This window comes from Adiantum capillus-veneris, chromosome 19, assembly GCF_014529385.1.
Source record: "Adiantum capillus-veneris isolate H3 chromosome 19, ASM1452938v2, whole genome shotgun sequence".
In the NCBI taxonomy this organism is placed as follows: domain Eukaryota; kingdom Viridiplantae; phylum Streptophyta; class Polypodiopsida; order Polypodiales; family Pteridaceae; genus Adiantum; species Adiantum capillus-veneris.
Genome location: NC_140949.1, coordinates 63,973,120 through 63,982,777, shown reverse-complemented (window position 1 = coordinate 63,982,777; position 9,658 = coordinate 63,973,120).

Below are 9,658 nucleotides of genomic sequence, written 5' to 3'. Positions count from 1 at the left end.
CCAAAGGTAGTGCTTCCACTGTAAGGATGGCATGAATAATTTTCATATCCTCCACTAGCTTTTGTATACCTTCTCTTCCAAAGTTCGCTCCCAATGGCATACTTGTCTCATGCAGATTGATCTTCCCATCCTGAAAAACACAAGATCTTGTTTTCAAGCATCATTGAAGCTAATACAATCTCTTCTACCATTATGTTTGCTATTGCACCACATATATCTAGTGACTTTGGGGTTTCTATCCAAAACCTTGCCCTTTCTTTTCAAGCCTGGCCAGCTTTAATATCATTTCTTGCATGCCCTTAACAAACTCATCAAGCACAGAAGTTTCACCTTATGGAATCACAATAGTAGGTTTTGCTGGAATGTCAAGCATGCTAGAGGTAGGACTAGAACTATTCACCACCATCTTGTCTCTACATCGTTGCCTCTTAGCAAGCAATGAGATCGCATCCTCAATGTCTTTCCACTTGGCCTTTACACCTTTTTTTGTATTCTTTCCTTCTAATAATAAATCTAGCTTTTCTTGGAGTTTGAGACTTGCAGGTAGAAGAAAAAACTTATCCCTTTCACTATCCAAAATATTTTTCTCTATTCATGACAATTGAGTATAATGTCACTCAAACTGCCTCAACAATAAGTGATAGAAAGCTTGTCTTTTGGATTTGCAATGCATTCCATGAAGTATTCCTCCACTAAGGCTACTTTAAATTGCTCCCAATATCTTCCATGCTCCATCCTAATTCCCCTTTCATGGTCTCTAATCTCACATATGACATCAAGCTCAGATCTTCCAATCATCTCCGCATTTGGTACTTGTTGTAACTCCATATCCTTCACATAACCATGAAGATACTTTGTGACATCTTTCCCTTCAAATTGATCCATTTTATTTGAAATATATTGAAGGGATTTGGTTTTTAACACCTCCCTTCTTTTCAGCTTGTTGTTGTTGCATAAACACAACAAATGCTTGAAACATTTGCATGCTACCTTGATCAAAGTGCATACCTCAATGTTCTTGTTGACCTATGTATTATAAGGTTTGTATTGAGACTTTTAAAGAGGATTTTGAACTCTCACCCTAGCTTGTTTCAGGCTGGGTTCACCAAAATTATGTCGGATAGGTTGTAGTACAGCTAGGAAGGCACCGCGTCTCTAACTTCTAGAGTTTGTTGATTAATCGATGATAAAATCCACTTATTCAAAAGATTAAAAAAAAGAAGAATAACTTAAATCCAACCATGGAAGCTCCACTCATACACAAGGATAATATCAACTCAATAAGACGTGTATGTGATAATTTTGCATAGCCTCAACCCCAATTGCACAAATACAGTGCCTATTTGCTTTGTAGAAAACCCTAGCTTATTCTCTTATTTTTTTCATCAAAGAAATTTCATGGAAGCTTGAGAACCTCCATAGATAAGCCCACACAACTTTTGAAGAGAAAAAACCCTCATTAGGTCCCTCACACACTCGAGACAAGGTCAGAGCAAGGCGGAACAACACTAGTGCATTAAGAGAGAACCCTCTATATTCCTCTTCAAAGAGGGAAGAACTAATAATATTTTAACTTCACAAGCACACCCCTAGCTTGGATTGTCATAGGAGCGTGGAGACATTGACTTTTTGCCCACATTTGACCCAAAATGGGTATTTTTAGGCCATTTTATTGACTTTTTTAATTGTAAAATTCCCAAAACGAGTTGGAAAAATCCCTAAAATTGTGGGAAATCCCCTCGATCTCAATTTTCATGGTGAACCTCATTTTAACACTTTTCACGAGCTTTAATCACATAATTGACAGTTGTGCACACCAACTGCTATTTTTGGACAATGTTTTCTCGCATTGAACTTTCTAGGTGAAAGAAGTGTGTCACGGTGATGCACTTGTACATATGTATAGTATTGAAAAAAATTAGGCATGCTCTAAAGTGAGAAACTATGCAACAATCCATGCCCATGGCCACAACTTCCTAGTTAGGTATATACATTACTGCAACCGTAGCAACCGCTTTCGCACTTATGACACTATGTACATTGTAGCATTTGCGCCACATATCAAAAAGCATAAAAATTGAGGTGAAAATTTTGATTTCACATTTTCTAATTGTCATGGCATGACAACATTCTCTCAGAAGGATATATTTAACACTAGGGTTGTAACTATTGTTGTGTTGGGGCTATAAGATGAGGGACCAAGGTGGCAAGACTGAGGCTCTGGATAGGTATTGGATCACAATAGGGATAAGTAAGTTATGGGAAGCTTTAATAGGTGTTGCTAGTCCTTCTTCTTGCTAAAAAAAGATAGCTAGGTGTAGCACATAATATTAGGGGTGCATGCGAGCACTTTTAAAAATAGCGAGTGATAGCGTGGCTCAAGTTAGCAATGGATAACGAGCTAATGATAACAAGCCTAGGTTAACACAAAATGGGAATTCAAGAGAAGATTTTCTCATGGGCCTCTATGATAAGGACTGCAAGAGAAGTTCAAGCTTTTCTCAAAATATCAAAGTTATTTTTTTCACATGCTGTGAGCATAGGTTGTAACAAAATCAATGCTTTTAAGTTGTAAGGAAGTGAGAGAGGCTACCAATATCTCTCAACTAAGGTCAACATTCTACATGCAGAGGTTTTCTTTCTACTTCAATATCCTGAAATCTCTATCTCTCTCTCTCTCTCTCTCTCTCTCTCTCTCTCTCTCTTTTGTGTAACTACCATCATGTTACCCTAGCGTTATATGGAACTAAGCTTTCATCTTTTTCTTAATCTCTTTCTAATTTTTGTGATTATAATAGAACATGATGTAAGGTTATCCTCTCGCACCAAAGATTGCGAATTGAAGATAAAAACTCTTATGATTCATGAACAACATAACAACCAAAAAAAAAATCCTAAAAAGAAAAGAATTCACACTTTTTGTAGTCCTTATTATTGACATCTACAAATCACCCTAAAGTTCTTGTAGTTTCATTTCAATTCTCCATCTATATTATCATATCTCCAAGAATGTATTTTGTGCTCTAATAACATTGTAGTAGATGGATACGAGGTGACCCAACAAAAACATATTAGCATCACATGTAATAGAGGAAACCACACTTCATACTTGTACTGACTATCACTTGCAAGGCATGCTACCTATGAAGCACACGAATGGAAAGAGGAAGAGAGCAAGAGAGAAGAGAGAACATGACATGTTGTGAGGCCAAGGGCCCAGGCACGGCCCAATGGGAATCAAGGGTCCCTCTATATATATATATATATAGAGAGAGAGAGAGAGAGGCATGGTTGGGTGGAGCAAGAGATTCCTATCCTCTTGTCCTCATATTGGTATCAGATCCACAAGTTGTGGAGCTTATTTTAGCAGTCTCTTTGCATCCTCATACAAAGAACCGTGTAGGGGACAATAAAGAGGGACATCAATAGAACCACGGACATGCCCTCTACCACACACATCTAAGCGAGGTTGCCTTGCTACAAACCAAGCTTGGTCGGGATCCATGGATGTGAGCCTTTGAGAGTTCCAAAACTCGTCAATGTAGCAGACTATGCAGGGCATCACATGGGCAACTCTCTCTCTCTCTCTCTCTCTCTCTCTCTCTCTCTCTCTCTCTCTCTCTCTCTCTCTCTCTCTCTCTCGCATCAGCACTCTATCACCACCTCCATAGCTTGGGTGCATGGGTTACACACCTAAGGCCAGCCAAAAGGCCCAAGGCAAACTTGGCCTTTTAAGTCCACAAGGGTGGATTCTTACCCTACCCACAACACAGACCTATGAGATTCATCCTTAAGTGCTTCCCACACCACCTAGTCCTCAAGGTTTGGACTCACAACCCTTTTGAAGCTCTCACAACTTTGCAAGTTTGTAATTGACACCCTCAAAACTTCAAAAATTTAACATTGAAGCCTCTTCAAACATTTGGAATCAAAGCCCTCAAGGCTTCCAATTTCTCAAGGTCTCCCGAGGCTTGTCACTTGGAGGATATTTGACCCTTCATGTCTCACAAAGTCGTAAGCCTTGGCAATTGAAGCAAGTGGAGCTATAGCTCTTCCTTTTTATCAAAAGCAGTGCATGCAAGTGTGAAGGTTTTATATTAGAACTTTGAACTCACATGCCATTTTGAGTTGCAACATCAAACCTCAAGGACTTCCATGTTTGCAAATTTGAAGCTAGTTTCTAAAGGATTTTCCAAGTTGCTGACACAAGTTTATGAGGCGATTTTGCAAAGTGTATTTTTCATGAGGTATTTTATTTTTTGTTAATAGTGACACTACACCATGGAAACGTAATTATGCATCATTCTTTCCATTTTGATCATGCATCGCCTGTTAGGCCTATCGTTGCCCTGCAACAAAATACTCTCATGGAGAATACCTTCACAACAACCATTACTTGACCTTTAGGATTTTATGCATTGCAATCACACATGACCATTTTAGAATCAAATTTTGTGCATTTGAATGAGAATTCCACCAAAATTTTCCGATCTAGAAGTGCAGTTTATGAATCAACAAGCGAAGTGCATTGCTAGTGAGTCACCCAATAATTTTCCCAGGTTGAGGCTTGAAAATCATACCCATGACATGCTGAAGCAAGGCCCCAATCTGGATCTATTGCAAAATCTTACTCAAAAAGAGGTGGATGAGCTATTGTAAAACACAAAATCACCAGTCTTTTGGGAGAAGAAGAAAGAACACAAAAAAACATACGGTATATATTTTCCTTGGTAAATGGGAAGGGATTCACCAACTTTGTCGAGCTCCAGATGCGATCAAGGCATTGAAGACTAGCTTAACATTGGAAGGAAAATCTTATAAATGGTGGATGTCTCTCAAGGAGAAGGGCATCGTACCAAGCACATGGGCTTCTTTGAGAATATGTGTTGAAAACAATTTCTTCATATAATAAGGATAGAAACATGATAGCATGGGATGAGTGTTCTATGGTGCAACATAAGACATTGCTCAAATATAATAAATTGTAACACTATGTAAATAAAAATTGACTAAATAATTTATTGTTGACGCCTTCTCCTCAACTCCCAGAGTTCCAATCTATACAACATCAACTCACTGTTAGTAAAAATAGAAAGACAGCATAGCAATTAACCATTACACGCCAGCTATCCCAATTGTAGTTAACTGCATACAACAAGAGGGTGCCCAATCTCATAACATCCCTCCCACCAGGGATATCAACTATCCTCAATTGATCAATAGAGAATCAACTAGACCTTGAGTGATGAAATGTGTGGAGAAGATCTGGGAAGTTTCAACAAAAATTATTGCCGACGCCTCCTCTTCAACTCCCAGAGTTCCAATCTACACAACATCAACTCTTTGTTAGTAAAAATAGAAAGACAACATAATAATTAACCATTACATGCTAGCTATCCCATTTATAGTTAACCATATACAACATGAGGGTGGCCAATCTCATAACACTTTTGGTTTAACCAACACTTTAGCTACTTTCATGACATTCATAAATAGTTTTTTGAAACTATATATGGGCAAGTTTTTCACTGTGTTTCTTGGATGACATTCAATATAGTGCATCTGAGGAAGAGTGCTTACAACTTTTGAAATAGGTGTTTAATCTCCTTAGGCAATACATTATATACTAAAAAGTTTATGTATGATTTATTGAAGACATCGACTCACTATTTGTCTGATGCAAGCCTTTGTATGGATCAATCCTAAGTGTAAACTATCCGTAAATGGCCTTCTCCTCAAAATTTGAAAGAGCTCCAAATTTTCTAGGATTTGAACACTTTTTTCGTAGGGGTATTAAAACTATTCAAGAATTGCAATTCCTATGACAAACTAATTAAAAACCAAGGGCAAAGCATTTCTTTGGCTAGAGGATCAACATCAAAGTTTTAAAGCACTTAAGGTTGCTCTAGCTATTGCACATACATTAGCTATTGTGGATCCAATGAAACCATTTGTGCTTGAGACAGATGCTAACAATCAAGCTATTGGAGTAGTTCTTATTCCAAGAGAAAAGGCCAATTGCTTTTGAAAGCAGTAAAGTTGATTCTACACAATAGAATTATTCTGCTTATGAAAGGGAGCTACATGCAATAATGTATGCTATAGAAAAGTAGAGACATTATTTGTATGGTTCTTAGTTTGAAATAGTGTTGACCATGAAATTATTATATGGTTTACACAACAATCTAATTTAAAGGTTTGAAAGGCTAGGTGGGCTAAGATTCTTTAGGGGTATAATGCAAAGCTCATGTATCATAAGGATGATACGATGTAGTCACTGACGCTCTCTAACATATGCGTAAAATCATGTGCGCTCCTTGCCGCACTGTCGAAGCAAGGGCCTCGCCTAACACTGTGTGCGAGCCATAGACGGCTCCAAGAACACAACTAGCTTAACTAGTAAGCTCAAAAGAGGGCAATGGTGTGTCACTCACCGCTCTATGCTCCTGCCGTGGAGGATTCCTCGCCGCGAAGAAGAAGGAGACGCCGCTACGTCGCGCTCAACCGCTTCACCGCCGTCGTGCCGCCGCAATGCTCGATCGCTCTCTCTCTCTCTCTCTCTCTCTCTCTCTCTCTCTCTCTCTCTCTCTCTCACACACACACACACACACACACACACACACACACACACACACACACACACATACACACACACACACAAGGAGGTGAAGAAGAAGAAGATGGAGATGGAGATGGAGCAAGAGCACTCTTCTATTGCACAAATGAGAGAATGAGTGAATTTTAGGTTTAGTTGGCTTTTATATGAGCTCACCCCATTTACACTTGGGCGCCCATGCTTAGCCAACTAATCCCTTGAATGTCCCAGTTAGAGTGCGCCTCTCATCGGCGATCACTCTTACCCTTTTCCTATTGGTCCGACAAGCCCGGTACCTGACTCTACCAAATACATAATACACGTCCATCGTAGGTGATGGGGTGTCCGTGAGCCGTGAGGGTTAACATGCCCCCCTTCCTGATGTAGATTCCGTCCTCGGAAGCTATTGAGTTGAAGCTCGTTCGTCGAGGTGGAAGAGCATTTGAGATGAATGTCCTTAGGGGTCTTCAGTCACTGCAAAATCAAACAACATTGGCACAGTAATTGCATTTTCATAAGTGATTAAAAAGCATATGCAGTTTTAGGTAGACAAATTGATTAGTAAAAGAATTTCAAACAATTTGTCAGCAATGAACATTAAATTGCAATGTAATCAAATGCATAAACATATGTAAAGGTAAAAAATTAAACAAGTCTGGGGTCGCTAATTTGACGGTCGAAAGGCACTAGAGATCGAATATTAATACCATGGGTAAGCTTCTTAATTTTCTCTGGTCAATTAAGTTGTTTAATCGCGAGAGCCAAGTATTTCATGTTCGAGGGCTGACTAGAGGCTATACTTAGAGGACCTTGTAGTTAAGCTACGATAAAAGGAATTTCTCATGAAATCATCGCCTGACTGATTACCTTTTCTTTGACCCCCCAAAGTGTTTTCACAGTGATTCAATTTGATGTGTGTGCTTATTTTGTATGCCTTGGGTTTTTTGCTTTTCAAGGAAAAGCGCCCATACTGGGAACCTCTAGGGCTCTAGTACCATAGGCAATACATGTGAGTGAAGTACCAAATCAAGCTGAGATTTCTCTTCCAGCTTAAGATTTTACAGTGTGGCACTTTGATTTTTTGTTTGTGCATTTTCAGCATTTTAATTTTATAACTTTGGGGGGTCATATAATACTGATACACCTCCTCAGGCTCATCACACTAGTAAACTCCCTTTATAATACTTAAGCGAAAGGTCAATAGGGTGGGTCAAGCCCACTAGAAAGCCCTAGTACATTTCACACAATGCTGCCTAAATTGGATTAAGAACCTAAGTAACCATTGATTATTAGGAAGGCATTCCCCATGGTATTAACAGAAGATTTCTAACACCTAACTTGGTCAAACTAGCTTAGTCGGACTGCTTGATTTTTAAACCTAGACAAGTGATTATGACAAAAAATTACATTGAATTAAATGTTTGATACTAAGCAAATGCGGTGAATATTAGGCTACCAATCACAATTAAAGTAGACAATCATAGATGCAAAAAAGATAAGGGGCAATGCTAATGGACAAGAAACACCTGTTTGTGTCGATGGTCGCGCTTGATTTGAAGAGTGAGTCGAGATAAAGATTCCATGAAGGTCCAAATCCTATCAATAGCAACAGGCTCCTGTACACACTAGGAAACAAATGGAATACCTCCAGGAGGCACATTAGTGGGAAAAGGTACCAACACTTATTGAACACAACAAAAAACATAAGGAACCCTAACCTAATTATTCGCACTCCCCCTAGAGAGTCAAGGGAATAGGATATTGTAGAGGTTGGGGGGAAACCCTAAGGCTAAACCCCTATCCTCGTCATCGAGATAAACAAAGTCATCATCCATGAGACCATATGTGCCATCCGTGTAGTCCTGTAAATTTTCTTCTTCATCATAGGTGCCCATGTTTACTAAGAAGTTCACTAGACGCCTATAGTCATCTTGGTCAAAAGGGTAGGCTTGTGCAATGGGAGAAACGCTCTCTACTAAGTATGGATCAGACGTGGTCAAGAGACGTATCAGCCATTCTAACTCCTCAAAATTCCTCTCACATGCTAGCGTACCTATCAAATCCCATTCACATGCAAGCACTGGAAAGACCATGTGAAATATTTGTGAAAAGTAACGAGGGTACCTCTCACCCAAGGCAGGAGTGGATGACTCTAGCGTACTAGCCATATCTGTACACGCAAATAGATGATGGTTAGAGTGCAAATATTACAAGGGTCGTGTTCTTGTGCATAATTTGTTTTTATGATTTGTGTTATGGCTCTTGCTCTTTTACTTTTTTATCTTGTTTTTGTGAGTATAAGGCTTTATATATACATTCCCTAAGATTGGAGATTAAGAGGTTAGGGAGAAAGGTTGAGAGGGAAGCAAGTGAATAATGGATGTCCACAAACACTCCCCCCTTCCTTGGATAGATCATACCGTTTGAAATGATGTCGTCACCCTTTGAAACCAATTGTTCCAGTTGGTAATAGGTGAGGATTTTTGCCAGTAGTTTTCTATTACCCTAGGTGCCTCGTCAAGTTGCAAGGGTGGTAAGGTACTCTCCCAGGATCGAACTTGAAGTGGTTCATCAGGTGATTTTTGAACACTGGGAGGTGTGGATTCTTTTGTAGCTTCATGGAGGTCCACTACTATAGACGGAAGCTGTGTAGAAGCTTTTACTTCTATGGATGTATTACATGAGGAGCTAGAAGCTTCATGGAACTCCCCCCTTCCTGAGCTAGGTGGAATAAATTGGTTTTGCCTTGGAGCCCAAACTAGCTCTGGACTAGGTGTGTAGCATTCTGTGATCTTTCCCTTCCCACGGTTTGCCATTGGCTTTAGCGTTACACTGTTTGACTCATATGTGTTTGTTGTCGATAGGGAAGGACACATTTTACGTTTAGGTACCCAAATTTGCTCATTTCCATCATAGTAGCCTTGGGCTTCTAATAGTTGCTTTGGAATCCATCGTGATTTGGTCTTGACTCTCCTAGGGCGCGCTCTTGGTTTTCCGGGGAAATTTTTTCTTGGAATGGATGGGAGGGTTGAGACAGTTGGAAGTAAGGCCTTGGGGACCCAT